The sequence below is a fragment of the Sapajus apella genome, unplaced genomic scaffold (assembly GCF_009761245.1).
Source record: "Sapajus apella isolate SASKATOON/1434 unplaced genomic scaffold, GSC_monkey_1.0 scaffold8, whole genome shotgun sequence".
NCBI classification, from domain to species: Eukaryota; Metazoa; Chordata; class Mammalia; order Primates; family Cebidae; genus Sapajus; species Sapajus apella.
In genome coordinates, this window is record NW_022436948.1 from 39,164,892 (window position 1) to 39,186,948 (window position 22,057).

The 22,057-nt window shown below is 35.2% G+C and overlaps 1 long non-coding RNA gene across 1 annotated transcript in view; it reads right to left on the reverse strand.

Moving 5' to 3' along the window:
- Positions 1–1,316: 1,316 nt before the first annotated feature.
- Positions 1,317–22,057, reverse strand: part of LOC116550978 — a 29,873-nt gene continuing 9,132 nt past the window's right edge. The window contains exons 2-4 of the long non-coding RNA XR_004268651.1: positions 12,761–12,768; positions 11,620–11,629; positions 1,317–1,330 (exon numbers count right to left, since the gene is read on the reverse strand). This is a non-coding gene — a long non-coding RNA (uncharacterized LOC116550978). The remainder of the gene's footprint in view (positions 1,331–11,619; positions 11,630–12,760; positions 12,769–22,057) is intronic.

Genomic DNA, 22,057 nt, shown 5'->3' on the forward strand with positions numbered 1-22,057 from the left:
CCTTGTAAATACTTTCTTGTGTACCAATTACACAGTTTTGTTTTATTTAATTAAATCAATACATATAAAAATATATGCACACTACCATTCCAGTACAGTATTGTTTTAACTTAAGTATTTTATAAATTATGTTGTGACATCTGCTATTGTGACATTTGCCTGTGCCATCTGGTCCCCTGGGAGATCAGTTTAGAGTTACTTTGTTTTTACAGGAGTAAATTCTAGATTAGGTATTTGGCAGCTGACACTTCTGGATATATGGAAACAGAAGTGGCAGACAGGTAGACAATATTCAGAGAACAGGAGCAGACTTGGAACATGCTGAATAGAGGGCAAGAAGATGAATAAAGAACTGTGAACAAATCCATTAAGTAATCAAGATTTAAACATTCAGGTAGTGAATAGAGCAAAAGGGGTGAGAGATACAGGCCGCTTGGTGTCTCTAGAGCAGTGCTAATTGACAGTTTGTTGTAAAAAGCTCTCACTTAACTATAAGAGTATATAAAAGTCTCCGCAAATTTGTTTGAAAAGATAATTCACCAATAAAAACAACTGAGAAATAAGGGAAACTTTTGGGAATTCTATATACCCTTATTAAAATTTCCTTGCAATTTCTTAGCATCTAGACTTCTTGTGTGTGATAATTCAAGAGAACACATATCTGGGTGTCTGTCTTCCCAAATTCTAGTCCTCCAATTGTGCTTTCACCAGTGAGTAATTTTGTTGTTTTTTCCTCTGAAAATAAATTACTTTTTATACATGGCTCAAAGCTTGCCCAAGAATGATGAGAAATCTCTTATTCTTCCATCAGGAAAGCTTTGTTTCATTTCTCTTTCCACCTGGGTCAGTGGCCTGAGGTCTGTGAAAATGGTGATTTTTTTTTCTTTTGTATTTGATGTACTTGAAAACAAGAAATCAGACAGAAAGCTTCTAGGATCAGGAAACAGAAATGATATATATCTGTATGTGTAAACATAAATATATCTAATAAAATTATATGTACTTATATATATGCTGTTTTACTCATATTTTATTGATGTAGTATGGGGAGATTAGAATTTATTATAATTTAATTATTGAATGTAATTGTTCCTAATTAGAATATTTATGATAGAACCAGTAATTTCAGATTTTTTTCTAGATGGTCTTTAACCCAAATAATGAAAAAAAATCTAGTCCAATTTCCATTATGATGTTTTTTCTTTTTTTTTTTTTTTTTTTTTGGAGACGGAGTTTCGCTCTTGTTACCCAGGCTGGAGTGCAATGGCGCGACCTCGGCTCACTGCAACCTCCGCCTCCTGGGTTCAGGCAATTCTCCTGCCTCAGCCTCCTGAGTAGCTGGGATTACAGGCACACGCCACCATGCCCAGCTAATTTTTTGTATTTTTAGTAGAGACGGGGTTTCACCATGTTGACCAGGATGGTCTCGATCTCTTGACCTCGTGATCCACCCGCCTCGGCCTCCCAAAGTGCTGGGATTACAAGCGTGAGCCACCGCGCCCGGCTATGATGTTTTTTCTAAGTCAAATTTTCAAAGATGATTTCGAGTTATAAACTAATTCTATGCCATTATTATTTCTGCTTTTATTCTAATTTTTAAGAGTTTTGCTTCTTTAAGTATTTTCTGTAAAACAAGAAATTTTAGGTTTTTTTAAATTTATAATTACCAATAAATCATTACTCTCTTAGCAAAAAGTCTTACAGAAGCAGATCCTGTTTGTTATTACAGAGCTAAGTCTTCTAAATTAAATTTCCTCCATTGATTTATCTTTTAGGCTTAATGTGAAGCAATGTCAATGACATTCTACAGGATACAAATTCCATACTGGCAGGGAATCTGTTTCTAAGTTTCTAAATCTCAGCACCCAGAATGAACATTTGCACATAGATAACTTATAATCAATATTTGTTTTATGCTTGAATCAACTTTTAGAATAAAAATCTTGTCATAAAGAGGATAAAATGAAGCTAGTACCAGTTTGTTGCCCAAATTTCCAAATTTTTTCATTTTCTCTTTGGTACATTGATTTTATGCATATGTGCTTCTCTGTATGCATCTGTGTGTTTGCATTGACTGTTTCTAATCTGACCTTGGTAGTGAAAACAAGTTTGCATTTGCTATAGTCTCAGACCCCCTTTCCTAGTCTTCAATATGATTACCTCTTGCACTAGACTCTTTACCTCCATGGACTTCATCTTCTGGGCTATCAAAATAGCTTCCTATCTTCTTTTTCTGCCTTTAGACTCTTATTTCTCCTGTTGTCAAAATATATTTATTTTTTAAAATGACTAATCACACACTACCCATTAAAATGCTTTCTCATTCTCCAGTGACCCCAGTATTAAGTCCAAACTGCAGATCATACTGAAACTTTTCTTTCCAGATTATACCCCTGTCAATCTCAGCCCTTAATGACAGCTGATTAATTAGTTTCTAAATCTGGCATGAATATGCTATTCTACCTTCATCTGACACTGTGGAGGTCTACTAGGTACCCTTTAAAACCTCAGCTCTAATGCCACCTCATCTGTGAGATCTCTGACCATGACTTCTGACTCTCCCAAATATTTTTAGAAAATCTCTACTAGTCCATGTAGTATCTATCATTCCTTTACACATATCCTAGTGCATAAGACTGTGTGATGAGTTTCAGAGCAACATTATCGTCTATACCTGCTCTCATAGCTGATAGATGTTACATGCTTGTGGTATGGATAAAAATCTATTTCAAAACATTTATGGGTAAATTTCGTGTTTGCATAATGCGTGTAGTATATCAAATTCATTCATGTAAAATATATACAGGTATTGATCAGCTTACCACCTATGCAACTTACGACCATTCGACTTTACGACCACAATCGCTAGCCACACTGCTCCGTGTCTGGCAGTGCAAACGTTGTCCAGCCGGGTGTACGACAGTGCGGACCAGCTTCCGGCAGCACTACCATCTCCACGTGCACCATTTCAACTGTACATATAGCCTACTCAACTTATGACCAAATCGTGTTACGACCAGTCTGTGGTCCCAACCGTGGTCGTAAGTCGAGCACTAGCTGTACATGTTTTGTAAAACCATCATGAATGACTTATAGTGTTGATACTTGGTTAATTTACTTACATCTAGACACAAAGAGGAGATCAAGGAAAGTCAATGTAAGGTTTATTGCCGATGTAGAATGAGGAAACTGAGGCAAGTATGAGAAAATGAGAAGCCAATTTATTCAGCTCCTGGGCGAGGTTCTGTGGTCCAGGAAGTGGCCAAAGAAGTCATGCTTGGCTGTTTAGGTCATGGGGTTTTATGGGAAGGGAATGTGATTGATTGGCTCTTGGGGAAACAAAGCAAAGGCAATTTTATTGGCTGTCAGGAAGCAGGAAGTGCCTGAAACTAGTTGCTATTGGTAGGCGGGTGGGACTTTGGGTAAGTGGGTCTAGATTGGCTATTGGGGAAACAAAGTAAAGGCAATCCTATTGGCTATTAAGAAGCAGGAAATGCCTGGAGCTAATGATTATGGGTAGGTGGGGGGGACCTTGGGCCTTGATTGACTGTTGGGGAAACAAAGTGAAGGCAATCTTATTGGCTATTAAGAAGCAGGAAATATCTGGAGCTAGTGGTCATGGGTAGGCAGGCGGGACCTTGGGTAAGCGGGCCTTCCAGGGGCATATAGAGCAGACTGCTACCGGGCAGGGTCTGATGGGACTTTTTAAAAAATTTTCCTGCAGGGTTTATTAACAGCGGGCTGGGGGTTGAATGCATAATTTAGTGCTGAATGTGGGCTTGGGTCTGGTATGCAGAGGCAGGTGCACGGAAGCCATGCGGCAAGACCAGATAAAGAGCTTGGGTGATGACGCAATTATCAGGCACAGAGAGAGAGATGGATGTGTCCGTTTAACCCTCTGTGAGGCAGCCAGCCTTACAGTCAACCACTCCTTGCTTGATGCTGCAAATTGCATCAAGACCTTTTGCCTTCAAAAATTCACAAGCTGAAGACTGTATTAGTTTCCGAGCTAATATTTCCTGACACTTCCTCTGAGACCATTTTAAAGACCAAAGGTATTATTGCCTTAGTAACAATATGGAAGAAAAATCTATGAGTTTAATTTTCCACTCCAAGTAATAGTCCAGGAAAATGTTCCTGAGTTGATTGTGTGTAAGATGGGGAACCAAGGTAAACAAGTAGGGGAGCAGAGATAATTGTCAGGAGACACTTGTTTTGAAAATTGCAGTTTTCTTAAATTCCTATGAACACACACACACAGTGCACACATGCATACGATAATTAAATAGCTTATCTGAATGCAAGTTTCAGTCAAATGGAGGGTAGATTAAATAGACAACTCTATTTTCCTTTCATTTAGAGATAGTGAACGGACCCTCAGTTACTATTAGCATCTGCCCCTCCCTCAACACAGATTCAGCAAAATTATCTTATGCTGCAGTGGTTCATGGGTTGCCAGCCTCCACAGATTAAAAGGGAGCGTCTTAAGGACAGGGCCTGAAACAGTGTGAGGCATAACCTGATCACAACTATGATTCAGTCTCCCTGAAGGTACCCTGGGAGAGGGGCTAACCATGGACATTCATTCATTATCGTGGCCATTCCTTGAAAAGCTCAAGTTGCTGTAGCCATTTCAGTATTTTTCCCTACAGGCAGAAGCCGTCTGAGTGGCTGAGGAAAACAAGGAAGCTTTAGAGAGAGTCCAAAACGGATAAATTAATCTAAAAATCTGACAACTTTTCAAAAATTACCAGTTCATAGACTATGTTCACTTTAAATGAACGGCTTGACATTTTACCAGATGACAGTCTTCCTAAAGACTTATTATGCAGTATGGATAGAAATTTACTTTTCTGTCTGTCACTACAGTGATATTTATTTATGGAAAGTGGATGAAGTTTCTCAATTTCAATGAGTAAATTCTCAGTGGTAAACCATGTCCTGTGTGTTCAATGTCCTTGAAAGTTTTCTTTGGAGTTAGTTGTCAACGTAATTTGTAAATTATATCAGTTTCCTGTGATTATACTTCAGAATTATTCTAAAAATTCATCTTAATTCTCTGAGACAATTAGTTTAAGAGAGCTCAGGTCACATATAATCATGCATGGATGGCATATTAAATATGCATTCACACTTAAAACTACATCTGATAGTATACTTCTCAACTGCTATATATTTATTGCTGTACAGATAATCAGCAGGTCAGGACCTTGAGCACGAAAGTAGGTGGTCTGAGAGAAGAGGTAGGCAGGGGAGCCAGTTGTTTAAAATTGCTAGCACACTACTGAATGTGTCCTACTGAGATTTCCCAAATTGAGAATCATTCTGTGTTATGATTTATTAGGTTATATCTTGTCATGATTTGTTATACATTATTTTAAATGCACAATTTCAAACCAGACACTCCCCTCAAATTCAAAAATGAACCCTGATTATTAAAAAGTCCAGAAACAACAGATGATGGCAAGTTGCAGAGAAAAAGAAATGCTTTTACACTATTGATAGGAGTGTAAATTAGTCCAACCAGTGTAGAAGACAACGTGGTGATTCCTCAAATATCTAGAGGCAGAAATACCATTAGACCCACCAATCTCATTACTGGGTATATACACAAAGGAAGAAACTTGCACATATATGCTCATCGCAGGACTATTCACAATAACAAAGACATGGAATCAATCCAAATGTCCATCAATGACAGACTGGGTAAAGAAAATGTGGTACGTATACACCATGGAAGACAATGCAGCTATAAAAAGGAATGAGGTCATGTCCTTTGCAGGGACATAGATGGAGCTGGAAGCCATCATCCTGAACAAACTAATTCAGGAAGAGAGAACCAAACACTGCATGTTCTCACTTGTGAGTGGGAGCTGAACAATGAGAACACATGGACACGTTTCGGGGAACAACACACTGTGGCCCACCAGTGAGGGCGGTGGGAGGGAGAGCATTAGGAAGAAGAGCTAATGGGTGCTGGGCTTAATACCTAGGTGATGGGATAATCTTTGCAGCCAACTTCCATGGCACACATTTAGCTATGGAACAAACCTACACATCCTGCGCATGTACTCCATAACTTAAAAACGTTGAAGGAAAAAAAAAACGAGTCCAAACCAACAGTAATTAAAAGGAATTTCCTGCGTAACTAACCCATTCTAGGTTCCAGGGAAACAAAATTTTGTATTCGTGCATAAGAATTCGTATTAGTGAGCAACTCACATTTATCTCAAGATTCCAGTAAATTCATGGGGAATGTTTGGGGAAAAGACGAAATGTCTAAACTTGGATAGCTCTGAATAAAAATCAATGGGTCCAAATCCTAACAATGGTATGCAAATCTGATGCCTTCTTATACAGAAGAATTATATGCTGACAACTGAGATTTTGGCTGAAATATTGATGGCTATAAGTCAGTATTTTTCTAATTTAAAATTAATAATAGTCTTTTAATTTATAATTATATACACCATATAAAAATAATGTTAAAACATACAAAAATAAAGTACTTAAAAACTGCCTTTCATAGAAATATTTTCAGGTAAATTTGGAACATCTCAATCTCACTTTTAACACAATTCCATCACTTGAACTTCAGCAGAAAATAACTGGATTTTATCATCAACTACATTCTTCTAAATTTAAATCATTCAAGACAAAATAAAAATATTCAAAAATGTTCAATTAACTATTTTCTACATAATTTCAGAATTTCCCAAAAGTATGTTTTAAGCATTTCATTTAATATATGAAAATAGTGCTATTATTTTTTAGAAAATTAGGAGTAAAAATCAAAATGAAAACAGCAATAATCACAGTAGTTATATACTTCTAGTAATTTTAAATATAATAATTTATTATATTTTATGAACAAATTTTAATTGTGTCTTTAGTACACAGACAAACGTTCTGTCCTTTGACATGGTAACATAACATCCTTTCACAAACACTAAGGAATAAGATTATTAGTTTAAAACCATATTGCTCTGCAATTGTCAGATACCTGAAAGCATTGATGTTGGTCATAAAAGCCATTTATCTATTTGTTTGTCTATTTATATGTATACCTGTCTTTTTTTTTTTTAATATACAGATTGGCACTTCGATAAAATTGAGGCAAATTGAATTAGTTAATGGGTAGCACCAAATTTGTTTAGCTGTCTCATCCTTTTGCTTCTTTGAACCTAAAACAAAGACAGGCACATCTGCTAAGTTCAATAGGTACAATAATGATCTAAAGCATGAGAAAAATGCTAATATTTTTATCATAGACAGAATAGATTCATATATTTTTCTTGTTATTATTTATGGGAAAAAAGACTTATAAAAGTCCGTGTTTAAGATTTTCCTTCTACTTATGTAACTGAATTGGAAAACGGGGGAAGAGCATTTAATTCATTCAAGTTTCCCTTGTGAGGTTAAAAAGAAAATTGATTGTGGTTTATTAGTCCTTTCCAATAAGCAGTCAAAAGTTCAGCTAACTGAAAGCAATTGATACTAGTAGAATCAATGGTGCAGTAGAATACCCTAATGGGTACTGTTGGAACTTTTAATTCTTATTATGCAGTTTATTCTTTCAAGGGTTATTTGATGGAGGTTTTGTTGATGAGTATCTTTAAAGCTTTGCTTCTTAAATAATTGGTTTATTGAACAGCTCTGCCCTATTTCAAGTCAATTTACAGATATATGCATTGTGATTGATGCAAACATATAAGCATATAAAAAATGAAAAATTTACATAGCCTGCATAGTATTCATATTCCTTCCATTCCTTTCTAATTGATGGAATGCATCCAAGCCCCAATGATGTTGTTTCATTAAAAGTAATTGTAATTAAAAATTCCAGGAGGCTAACTTGTGATTGAATCAGTCAATGAGTTGCTTATGTGTCATGTAAGATTAAATCTGAACTGTATTTCACAGTATCTTTCCTTTTTGCATTTTTACTGCCAGTTTGTAAATATAAATTAGAAAATATTATCTTTCATGATTCATAAATGCACACCTAAACCTGGTCTTTTGTTTGAAAAAGACTATAATTTTTGCAAAGGGAGCTACAGGAGGGGAAAATATCCCTGGACCTTCTGTATCAGAGCATGCAAGGACTAAATTAAAGGAGTAGCCATCTGTTTGCAATAATTACAGGAGGGAAGGGGAAAGGCCAGTATGAATTTGCTGCTTTAAACTAAATAATCCTCCCCTTCTCCTCTTTCCTATTTTTTTCTTTGATTGTTCCTTTTTGCTTTTCTACCTCAACTAGGCTAGCAAAAGAAATATCTTCTTGCCTTAGTCTACTTCCAAGAATTTTGTGTTCACTAAGTAATTGCTGGTGCACACATGTCGCCTGTCTCCTTGGACTAATAATGCTTAACTAGTTTAAACACCCCTTTGCAATTAGCTTAAATTATTTATTTCTCATCCACATATTTCTAGTAAATATGTGTCTATGCACACACATCCATATACATATACACACTGACACATATATGCATTCATTGCCTTAAGATAATCCATTAACCTAAGTAAACATATCTGAACATATCTTTGTAAAGAAAATATGTATTGAAAATTATAAGTTTCAACTTACTTTTACTTATAACTATAGTAAAATCAATAGAAGTTAGAAAATCCTTTACGAAGACCCAAAGATATGCATAATTTATTCTGTCAATATATTTTATGTAAAAGATATACATATTTATATAGTTTTTCAAATAAATATTAGAAACATTATCATTTTACCAAATTGACCCCAGCAATTTAATCTAGTGTATTCTTAGTATCCTTCCATCAATTCAAAGGTAATCGGAGAATATCAGTATAAAACTACAGGTATCATTTGAAGAAGACTAAAACGCTTGCAATTTTTTAAAGACGTCTCTCCCTCAGATTTCTTTCCATGCAAAATATGAAGTCTGTTGTGCCTGTTCTTACATGATGCCAAATATTTTAGTTCACATTTCACAAGTAATATGGCAAAGTAAAAAGAAACTCAGACGAGAAATCAGAAGATAGGGGCTTCCATGTAAGAGCTGCTGGCCATCCTGCTCAAATTTGGGCTACTCACGCAACCACTGATAAACTGAAAGTACTTGAATACTGAGAGTGATAGATGGCACGGCTTGGGTCTCTGTCCCTGCCCAAATCACATTCAAATTTTAATCCCCAGTGTTGGAAGTGGGGCCGGTTGGGAGGTGATTGGATCATAAAGGCAGATTTCTTATTCATGGTTTAACAGCATCCCCTTGGCACTGTCTTCGTTTTTGTGAGTTCTTGTGACATCTGTCTTTCAAAGTGTATAACACCTTTCTACTTTTTGTTCCTGCTTCTGCCATGTGAGATGATTCTCTCACAATGATTGGAAGCTTCCTGAGGCCTTCCTAGAAGCAAAGCCACTATGCCTTCTTTGCAGGCTGCAGAGCCATGCACCAATGAAAACTTTTGCTTTATACATTACCCAGTTTCAGGTTATTTCTTTATAGCAGTGTGAGAATGCACTAATACAACAGATTTCCTGTGAAAATCAAATAAAATCATATATATTAAAGCACCCTGAAAACTTTTAATTCATACTAAATGTTATCATCTTGTGTTTAATATTACCAATAATTTATAGGGAAATGTAAGAACCTTGACATTGCTGCAGTGTGAATTTTGGCCAGCATTAAAGCAAAACACAACTTTTAATGTATATGAAGTTGAGATACTGTCCCTCTTTGGCCACAGTTTTCTTTGCTAAAAATTTAAAATGTGATTCAGATGCCAATATGTTGTAAGTACAATTTATGTTGTGTAAATGGGGAAGAACATAAAATGTCGTCTTTCTGAGAAATATTTGAATATGTCCAATAATTAAAATAAACATGTCTAATGTGTTAAAGCAAGCTCAATGTTTAGCAAGCAAGACATTTGTTAATTATCACAGCTAGCAATTACTGAGTGGTCATCACATGAAGGCATTCATAACATTAGACATGTTGAAATCAGTCTTCAAAAATTGCTTACCAAAAATAATTATATAAAACCATCATTATGATGTTTATTTACATATAATTCTCTCATTTAATCTTCACCTTATACTATTGAAGTATATTGTATCATTATATATTTTGTATTAATCCAATGAACTTGATAATTTTAACCCATTTTAATTATTATAAGACTACTACTTAAAGAGCTTGTTACTTTCCTAAGGTTGTAAGGGAAAAATGTGATTAGAGTGTAGGAATCTGTGATACAAAAGCCTCTAATCACTTCTAGAACTAACGCAATGAAAACTCATCACACGCAAATAAATAACAGATGTAAAGATAAACCTGAGACAGAACCTAGGTGGTTTCCGGAAATATCACATTATGTCCTGTGACCTACATGTGGCAGGTATCAGTTATCTAGGAAAGCATTTTGAGAGGGTGGAGTGAAATAAATATATATTATTTTTAAATTTTTCTATTACTCTAGTCTTCAAAAATAGCAATCAGAGAGATGATTAACGTTAGACATATTGAAATAGATCTTTAAAAATTCTTTACTAAAAGTAATATACAATGTATGATATGAAAAAGGAAGTCTAGTATTTTGTTGGTAAACTTTTTCTCAAAATACTTGAAAGAGTATATAATTGTTTTACACGCAGCTTCCCAACAATATTTATATTCATAGAAAAAATAGAAATAATATAAAAGTAAAGTTTCAACATTTTTGCCACATCTCAAATAACATTCTGCACTTTATCCAGTTTTAAATTCCCTGAGATTTCATTCCAGATGCTACTACAGTACAAGAGAGACTTTGCTCCCAATTCTTTTTTTTTCTTTTAATATGGTCAGCAGCCAGCTTATCTAGGGAGGCTATCTACTCTTGACCCACAGACTATATCTTTAGTCGATATCTGGCATCCATGGAATTCTGAAAACTGGTCCAGAGAGTCTACTGTGGAATAGCATTTGGTAGGAGAAAAATGATGTGATTTAGATAATAAATAACCCTAGAGGATTCTCTAGGTCAACATTGAGAGTCTGGTGAATATGGGAAATTTCCTGAAACCATGCCTACTCTTCTAAGTACTTTACACCTTCTGAGGTGTTCCTGTCCACGGTATCAATGGGGCTTGTGGTTAATGGAGGTCACTGGTTGGTGTAAGGGTTATACACAACAGTTAGTTCAAGAAAATAGAAAATTCAAGAAGAGAAATATGTAAGAGGCAATAATGGACTGAATCTTCTTTAACCTCATCTCTACATCTGGCTTCCTTTGCGCTGGTTATTAGCAACTTCCCACAGTTCTTATTTATCTGGAAATTTCTTTATTTTTTTCTTCAGTTTTGAAAGGTAGATTTGATGAACATGAGATTATTGATGGACTTCTTTTGTTGTTTGTGTCAGCATTTTCAATGTAGTAGCCCGCTGCACTCTGGCCTCCTTTGTTTTTCGTGAGAAGTCAGTTGTTAGCCTTGTAGTTCTCTTGTACACAGTGAGTCATTTGACTCTTGTTTCTTTGAAAAATTTCTTTGTCTTTGGCATACACCAATTTTACTATGACATTCTGAGTATTAACCTTGAGTTTATTCTACCTTAATTTCATGGAGCCCTTTGAGTATATTTACAATATAACATTTACTCTAATGTTTCTCAGCAAATTTGGAAAGTTTTCAAACATTATTTGTTTGGCCCTGTTTCTTTATGTTTCTTTTCTTTTTTTTTCTGGTAATCCTTTCATTTGTATATTAATGTACTTAATGGTATTCCATATTTGCTTCAGGTGCTGTTTATTTATTTTTTATTCATTTTTACAGTTTTTTAGATTGCAAAATTTTGTTGATCTATAATTAAGTTTGCTGATTTTTTTAACTTTTCACTTCAAATCAATCATTAATTCCTCCAGTGCAGTTATTGTTTCAGTCATTGTATTTTGGAACTCCAGAATTTCCCTTGGGTTACTTTTTCTATTAATACCTTAGCTTTCTTTCTGTCCTTTGAACATTGCAGGCGTACTCCTGCCTGAGGGCCTTTGTGCTTGCTTTTCTTTCTAAGACTCCTTTATCTCAGAAATACGTGTTGCTTGCTTTCATACTTTTAGGTGTTTTCCAAGTATCATATTGACCATTTTATTTCAAATATATCCAATATTATTCCTGTGCTTTCTATGTTTTTTATCCTGTCTTAATTCTTTCATATATTACCATGTTATACACTATGCACTCTCCCAATGTCTTTGTCTGTTATCCTACTTCCTCCGCCAGACTCTAAACTTCCTTATGGCAGGAATTTTTCTCTGTTTTGCTTGCTTCTATATCTTTACCACCACAAACACTACTTGGAACGTCTTAGGATTTTATAAATATTTTTGAAGTAATAATATAACCTCTCTAAATATAAGGAACATTTGAGTAGATCACTATTTTCCTTTTTGAAACGAAAATATTTAATAAACTGACTCTTTTATTACAAAGAGAAGTGAAACATTATATTCTGAGCTATTTCTTCCTTCTTGGTCTTCTTAACTTCTACCTCTAATATAGATTTAAAAACAATAGAAAATTGTAACTATAACTAAAACCTTAGAAATATTTATAAAAATTATCAAATTATCCAACATTTAAAAATAACTTCCTAATTTTCCCCTGTTAGATACAGTTTCTTAAATGTTACCTAGATGTTTATATAAATTAAACATATATTTATATACATACATATATATTCAGGTAATAAATATACCCTTTACCAGCACTAAACTTATAGTAAATACACTTATTTCATACTTAAAACTCTGTCACAAATTATCCTCAGAAAAGTCATCTGACATCTCTGGGTTTCAAGTCATGCAGAAAATATAGAAAAAGCAAATAATAAATGTATGATATTTTCAAGTCCAGGATGCTTTCAGTCTATTGAGATGATTTATGAATGACTGTATCTTATAATTCCTTATTATTGAGCAAGAAAAAAATCTAATTTAAAGCACCATAGTTTGACATATTTTAAATAAGTATATACTGACACAGAGATTAAAGGCTTCTGGGTTTCTGTTCTTGTTTGGTTTGGTTTGATTCGCATTTTTTCAATAGAGACAGAAACCTAAAATAGTTTATTGATTATATTTTGAAAAGGCTTTCCAGTGTAGAATTATCTAATTGATCATTGTAAAACAGGAATTAGTAACAGGATTTTGACCATTGTATTAAAAGTGACTCTAGTCTTTCAATTTGGTCTTAATGCATTTACCTTTCTAAATAATGCTTATAAAGCAATCGAGAGGACAAGAAGTCAGAACAAGTTTGTGAATAGAAAGGAAACAAAGACAGCAATTGAAACACATAAATACAGATAACCAGTCATGGAAAAATAAAATTATTGTTATAGTTTATGTTATGCCTGACTCACTGATCCAGATGTCAAAGAAATGCCAAATCAATAAAGGAGACTGTGTTTTCTTCTACTTTCTGAGTTCATAATGGTCATTTCTCATGCCTTATCTGAATTTTGTTGCTAATTAATAGCTCTAAAACTGTTCCATAACAAATTTCTCCATCATTTGCATATATAAGTCGATAAATTACTGAGTTAAGGATGCTGGCTTCTAAATTTGTATCAGTTGTTGAACTCAGCCTGATATTTTATAAAGAATAATGGAAGTGAGCAAATAAGTCAACTTGCCAATTTAAAATATATAAAAAATATTTTCTTATTGAATCCACAGAAAACATCCCAGTTAGCACCAGCAGAAGTGTAAGCCATATCCATACCTTGAAGACTAACGAAAAACAAGTCGTTATCTTATCAGTAATATGCTGCAGTTTTTTTTTTTTGTTTTTGTTTTTTTTTTTTTTTTTTTAGACGGAGGTTCACTCATGTTACCCAGCCTGGAGTGCAATGGCGCGACCTCGGCTCACCGCAACCTCCGCCTCCTGGGTTCAGGCAATTCTCCTGCCTCAGCCTCCTGAGTAGCTGGGATTACAGGCACGCGCCACCATGCCCAGCTAATTTTTTGTAGTTTTAGTAGAGACGGGGTTTCACCATGTTGACCAGGATGGTCTTGATCTCTTGACCTTGTGATCCACCCGCCTCGGCCTCCCAAAGTGCTGGGATTACAGGCTTGAGCCACCGCGCCCGGCCACTATGCTGCAGTTTTATATGCTGCAGTTTTATAGCTGTGGCCCAATTATGTTGCAAAACAAACCCACTCCCTACAGAGACATCTGTTGTATAGAGAGTGGTCTGGGACCTCAGCAGGCATCAGAATCACTTGGAGAGCTTATTAAAACACAGATCACTGGGCAATCCCCCAGAGTTCCTGAACAAGCAGGTCTAGTCTAAGGCCCAAGTATTTGCTTTTCGTAGAAAGTTCCCAGGTAATGCTGATGCTGCTGATCCAGGTATCAAATTTGTTTATCAACAATTTGAGTTGTGCGATTTGGAAAAGATGTTGAAGATATTAAATCAATTTCTCTAAGTCAAATTTTAGGCATCTCTAAATGTATTATTAAGTTTCAGTGAGTGCCATGTGTCAGACATTGATGTAGATGCTGGTGATATGCTGGTTAGATAATCTCCCTCAAGAGGCTCATGGTAAGAAAGACATGTGACAAGATAATCATTGTGCTGTGTTTTCCTAGGAGAATGCACAGGGGCTTTAGACTGGTGGTCTATGGAGTATCATCAAATAGCAGAGCATATCCAGGATTGAATATTTAAATGTATTACTCTGTCCTGACAGGAAGTATATTAGTACTTGAATACAGTAACTCAAGACAGAAACAATGATGATTCTTAAGACCTTTCCATTTTTCCCAGATTGCTTTGAGTTTAAAATCTAAAATGCCTTAAAATGGTGAAAAATAACTCTGAATGATTGGGCAACTACTGAGCTGCGCAAGATCACGGCACGAGATGTTTCCTTGCCCCTCATCCCCCTGCTCTTGTTTTCTTACGCATTGTTACATTTCTTCCATGCTATAGAAATCCCTAGTTTTAGTCAGTCAGGGAGATGGATTTGAGGCCGAGCTCCCTCTCCTTGGCTGCAGCACCTGATTAAAGCCTTTTTCTTCCACGATGCTCATTGTCTCAGGCATTGGCTTTCTGTGCAGGGAGCAGCAGTGCCTACACCAAATGCCTGGTCTTTTGGTAACACAAGTTACAATTTAATGATCTTTCCTACTTACATACATTAAATGAGTGAATAAACGAAAAAAAGGAAAAACAAATGCCTGAAGCCTCCTATATAACATGACTTGTGGTATCCACTGGTTCCCATTATTGGTTTTTTTCTCTTTGAGAGCATTGATTTAAACTTATCCCATTAAATACTACTTACATTTTTAAAACTTATCTTCATTTTGCTAAATTTAATTTCATTGTAACTTTTTATTATTGTTGTTGAAATATTATCTACTACATTCTACCTGTCCAGAAACGGTATCACTGGCAATTTAATGGGTATGCAATCCCTCAGAATCACTATTGATTGTATTAAACAATGAGAATGAGCTCAAAGGCGAAAAACTTATCTTTGGTGTCTAAATTCACATTTTCTTTGAGAGAAAGGCCATTGCATTCTGGATCAGTTCGGCAGGTTTATTGAGGGATACAATTTAAATTATTTATATATTTGATCTCAATTTGTGAGTTAAGTGTGGTATACATCAGATATTCACAATGTGAGCAGGGCTGTGGAGTCAATCCACAGAAAACATTATTAAATAGACCTCCACTTTTAAGAAAGAAAATGGCTATTGTGGGTGTTAGCAAATAAGAACGATTTTTCCATTTCTTCTCTTTTATTTGGCAAATAAAATAAGCAAACAAAAAATATCTAAATTTAGAAAGCTTTTCAGCATCCGTCTGTTGCAGTGATTTTAGATAAACGTCAGTCCTGTTCACACAAGGAGGGTGTTCAAGAAGAAGCTGGAGACAATGTGAAGACAAGCATGAAGGCCGTTTTGTTCCCCGATCATTCAGCTAGAGGTCCAGAGATAATATTTAGAAAAATGAGACGGAGTTTTAAAATAATCTTGATAAGTCATCTTTAAAAAAATTGATAGGTGGAGATAGTTGAGAAGAAATTTTTAAAATCCCTTGGAAAATTACTGAGTCTAGGTGGATATTTGGACAAATAGAACCAGTGACCAGAACACAACAGATGCCAATAACATTAAGACCCTGAAAGCAGGGGATGCAGCCCATGGAGCTCTGGAAGATGAAAGGTTTACTCTAATCCCTCTTCATGAAAGCAGACTTTCTACAGAGAGGAGATTTTAGTCCTGGGAGCATGAAACTTATAAAGAAAGGCTGTTATTTTCTTTTATTTTCTTCCACACCATCTTTCCCCACTGTACCCTGAAGAAAAATAAGATCTGAGAGAGTCTAGTGAGAAAATAGTAATATCCAGCATGACATAGGAAAGGAAAGTGATAAAATGAATTAATAACTCTCCTTTACATTAAACAATAACATTTTTGCAAAAGTGAGTTCCATTGTGTCCACCATTCAGTAAGTAATTAATACTCTGACTAAAATAATATGAGAGGCTGGCAAGACAGAGAATTGCTAAAACTAGAACATTCCAGCATCTATTTTTAGTAGCCTTCTGCAAACTTCATTTCCCACTGTTCTTAATATGAACTATGTTCACCAGTATGATTGTACCACTTACTGCCCCTCAAACAAAATTTGGCAGAACATCATCGGGATAATCTTAGAATTCTTACCTATTTAATAGTACTCCTTTCAAATAATTCCTTAACCTTCCAAGAAGTCTTTTGGGATCACAAATACTTTGTATTTTTTCTTTAAAATCCATGCTACTCACTGCCAGAACCAGCCACCGGGCAAGCAGAACGCAGGACTCATGTCATTCAATACCTTTCAATGTACACAGCCCACATTCCAGTGGGAAACTCTCAACCCAAACTTGATTAGCTGGTTAGCAACTTAGAGTTTAAGTAACGAGTAATAAATTATAGTCATTTTGCTTTAAATTTGATTTTAATAAATGGTTCTTTTCCTGTCTTGCTTTCCCTTCCTGCCCTAAAGAAAGGATGCAAAAGTATGCTTTCTTAACTTTTATTTATATATATTTTTACCTATAAATATATAAATGCCACCTATAAAAAGCATATTTAAATTCTTAGCTTGATGTCAATCCCCAAAAGCCTAAAGATCATTTTTAGGGGGATATTAGAACATCATCTTAGGCAGAATTTTTTTTTTTTTTTTTTTTAGTGAGACGAAGTCTCACTCTGTCGCTCAGGCTGGAGTGCAGGGGCACGATCTTGGCTCACTGCAACCTCCGCCTCCCAGGTTTAGGAAATTCTCTTGCCTCAGCCTCCTGAGTAGCTGGGATTAAAGGCATGTGCCACCATGCCCAGCTAGTTTTTGTATTTTTAGTAGAGACGAGGTTTCACCATGTTGGTCAGGCTGGTCTTGAACTCCTGACCTCCTGATCCACCCACCTCAGCCTCCCAAAGTGCTGGGATTGAAGGAGTGAGCCACTGTGCCTGGCCAGCAGAATTTATTTAAATCCATCACTTCAATATATTCCTGAGGTGATTTTCCTCTCAAAAAACATTTGCCTTAATGCACTACCTCTGCAACACTGTCATATAACATTTGACTTGATTTCTCTTCAATAGAAGTAAATGCTTGCCAAGTTTTCTAGGCCCACAATACTTATACTTCTTCACTTAATTTTAAAAATATTTTAAGTAAAGTATATAATGGCATAGCATTGGTCACATTTATGTAACCAATCCAGGCTAGTAATAAGATTTACCATATTTCTAGAAGTCCTGTAATTTCTTTCAATCATTACTTTCTATTTCTTCATAGAGATTATCAGAAATGTGACATAAAAAGCCATAGACTGGTTTTTTTCTGTGTTTATATCATACATAAATTACATAATATGTATTATTACTTTTTCTCAACATTACATTTTTGAGGTTAATCCACATCATTATAGATAGCAATAGGAAATAAAATTGTATTTTTAAACATGTTTTTAAAAAAATATTTCCAGATTTAGCTCCTCAGTATCATCTTTAGGATTTTTACTTCATAGTATGAGAAACATTGATGCATATTTTTTCTTTCTTCTAATCTTCTCGTCAGGTTCTCTTATTGGTTATACTTGCCTTATGAATTAAGTTGAAAATTATGCAACTTTTTTCATACCCTGGAAAAAATCATGTATATTTTTTTAAATTTGTTTTTATGGGTATGTAGTAAGTGTATATATTTATGGGTACATAAGACATTTTATTATAGGCATGCAATGCATAATAACATCAGGGTAAATGGGTTTCCCATCACCTCAAGCAGTTATTATTTGTTCGAATTGCATCATTCCAATTGTACTCTTCTGGTTATTTTTAAATGTACAATAAATTATTATTGACTATAGTCACTCTACTGTGTTATCAAATACTATATCTTACTTTTTAAAATCTAACTATATATTTATAGCCATTGGTATGGTTTGGATCTGGGTCCCCACCCAAATCTCATGTTGAAATATAATCCCCAATGCTGGAGGTGGGGGCTGGTGGGAGGTAATTGGATTATGGGGGGAGTTTCCAAGGGTTTAGAACCATCCCCCCAGTGCTATTCTCATGATAGAGCTCTCAGAAGATCTGATAGTTTAACAGTGTGTAGCACCTCCTCGCTGTCTCTCTTCCTCCTTCTCCAGCTACTTAACACATGCATGCTTCTCCTTTGCCTTCCCATGATTGAAAATTTCTTGAGGCCTCCGCAGAAGCCATCATGATTTCTATACAGCCTGAGGAAACATGCAGCATGAAGCAATTAAACCTTGCATTTCTTTATGGCAATGCAAGAACTAACACAGAAAATTGGTCCTGAAAGCAGGGTATTGCTATATAGTTACCTGAAAATATGGGAGTGACTTTGGAACTGGGTAACAGGCAGAGACTGGAAGAGTGTGGAGGGCTCAGAAGTAGATAGGAAGAAGAGGAAAAGTTTGGAACTTCCTAGACACTTGTGGAATAGTTGTGACCGAAATGCTGATAGTGATATGGACAGAGATGGACAGACTGATGAAGTCTCAGATAGAAACGAGTAAATTATTGGGAACTTATAACAATGTGAAAACAGACTAACATGCCCATTAACCATTCTTACTTCTCTCCACTTCAGCCCACTATCCTTTTCTGCTTCTAGTAGCCATCATTCTGCTCTCTATCTCCATAAGTTCAATTGTTTTCATTTTTAGCTTTCACATATGAGTTATAACATGCAAATATTACTTTTGTGTGCCTGGCTTATTTCACTTAACATAGTGTCCTCCACTTCCATCCATGTTGCTGCAAATGACAGGATCTCATTGTTTTCTGTGGCTGAGTAGTATTCTATCGTGTTTATGTAGCACACTTTCTCTTTTATTTCCAATTTTTATTTTAGATAAAAGGGGGTACATAAGCAGGTTTGTTACATGGGTATATTGTATGATGTTCAGGTTTGTGGTGGAGATCCCAGTACCCATGTAGAGAGCAAAGTACCCAATAGGTAGCTTTTCAACCCACAGATCTCTATTTCCTTCTCTCCGGTAGTTGTCAGTGTCTTATTCCCACGTTTATGCTCATGTGTGCTCAATGGTTAGTTCCCACTTATATATAAGAACATGTGTTATTTGTTTTTCTGTTCCTGCCCTATTTTGTTTAGGATGATGGCCTCTAGCTGCATCAATGTTGCTGCAAAAGACATGATCTAATTATTTTTCATGACTGTGTAGTATTTCACGTCATACTTGTAACACGTTTTCCTTATCCAATCCACCTTAATGGTCACCTAGGTTAATTCTACATCTTTGCTATTGTGAACAGCACTGCAGTGAAAACACAAGAGCATGTATTTTTTTGGCATAATGATTTATTTTCCTTTGAGTACATATCCAGTAATGGGATTGCTGAGTTAAATGGTAGTTGAGACGTCTCTGCACTGCTTTCTACAGTGGCTGAACTAATTTACATTCCCACCAACACTGTGTAAGCCTTCTCTTTCCTCTGCAACCTGTTCAGCAACTGATGATTTTTTGACTTTTTAAGATTAACCATTCTGACTGGCATGAGATGATATTTCATTGTGGTTTTAATTTGTATTTCTCTGGTGATTAGTCATGTGGGGCATTTTTTCATGATTCTTGGCTTCTTGTATGTCTTCTTTTGAAAAGTGTCTGGTTTCATATCCTTTGTCCTTTTTTTAATGAGATTTATTTATTTATTTTTTTTTTTTGCTTGTTGATTTGTTTAAGATCCTTATAGATTCTGGATATTAAACCTTGGTCAGATATATAGTTTGTAAAATCTTTTATTCTGTATGTTGTTTATTTTGTTACAGTTTTGCCGTGTAGACTCTCTTTAGTTTAACTAAGTTCCACTTGTAAATTTTTGGTTTTGTTTCAGTTGCTTTTGGAGATTTAGCCAGAAATTATTTGCCAAGGCCAATGTCAGAAGGGATACTTCCTAGGTTTTCTTCTAAGATTTTTGTAGTTTGAGGCCTTACATTTAAATTGTCATTTATCTTCAGCTAGTTTGTGTGTACAGTGAAAGGTAGGAGTCCTGTTTCAATATTCTGCATATGGCTAGCCAGTTATCCTAGCGCCATTTATAGAATAGGGCGTTCTTTCCCTATTGTTTGTTTTTGTAGGCCTTGTCAAAGATCAGATGGGAGTGGGTGCATAGCTTTAGTTGTGAGGGTTTTTTGTTTTGTTTTGTTTTTTGTTTTTCTGTTTCATTGGTCTATGTGTCTGTTTTTCTACCACTATGATGCTGTTTTATTTATTGTAGCTTTCCAGTATAGTTAGAAGTTGGGTAGTGTGATGTCTCCAGCTTGATTCCTTTTGATTAGGATTGCTTGGAGTATTTGGGCTCTGTTTGTCTTCATATGAATTTTAGAATCGTTTTTTCTAATTCTGCAAAAAATTATATTGGTTGATAGAAATAGCATTGAATGTATAAATTGCTCTGGTTGGTATGACCATTTTAGTGGTATTAATTCATCCAATCCATGAACATGAGATGTTTTTTCATCTGTTTGCTTCATCTCTGATTTCTTTTAACAGTAGCTTATAGTTCTCCTTGTAGAGATCTTTTACCTACTTTGTTAGCTGTATTCTTATGTATTTCATTTTCTTTGTGGCTATTGTAAATAGGATTTTATCCTTGATTTGACTCTTAGCTTGGATGTTACTGATGTACAGAAATGCTACTGATTTGTATACATTGATTGTGTATCCTGAAATTTTACTAAAGTTGTTTATCAGCCTTTTGGTGAAGTGTCTTGGGTCTTCCAGGTATAAAATTATATCATTCATGAAGATAATTTAACTTCTTTTTCCTATTTGGATGCCTTTTATATCTTTCTTTTTCCTGATTTCTCTGGGTAGTACTTCCAATACTGTGAATCAGAGTGGTGAGAATTTGCATCCTTGTCTTGTTCCAGTTCTCAAGGGGAATGTTTCCAGATTTTGCTCATTTAGTATAATGGTGCCTATGGGTATTCTATAGATGACTCATTATTTTGAGATATGTTTTGTCAATGCCTAGTTTGTTTAGTGTATCTTTTTAAAATCATAAAAGGATGTTGGATTTTTTCAAAAGGTTTTTGTAGTCCATTGAAATGATCATATGATTTTTGCTTTTAATTCTGTTCATGTGATGAGTCACATTTATTGATTTGTGTATGTTGAAGTTGCCTTGCATTCCAGGATGGGGTCCTCTGTACTTCTTGAATTTGCATGTCACCCTCTCTTGTGAAATTAAGGACATTTTCCTGGACAATATTCTCAAATATGTGTTGCAAGTTGCTTATTCTCCCTTCTCTCTGAAGCATGTCAATGAGTCCTACATTTGGTTCCTGTATGTGGTCCCATATTTTTTAGATGTTCTATTTCATTTTAATATTCTTTTTTCATTATTATTGTCTGATTTTATGTGAAGAGCTAGTCTTTAAGTTCTGAGATTCTTTCTTCAGCTTGGTCTATTCTGCTGTTAATAATTCCAGTTGTATAATGACATGGTTATAGTAGATATTTTAGGTCTAGA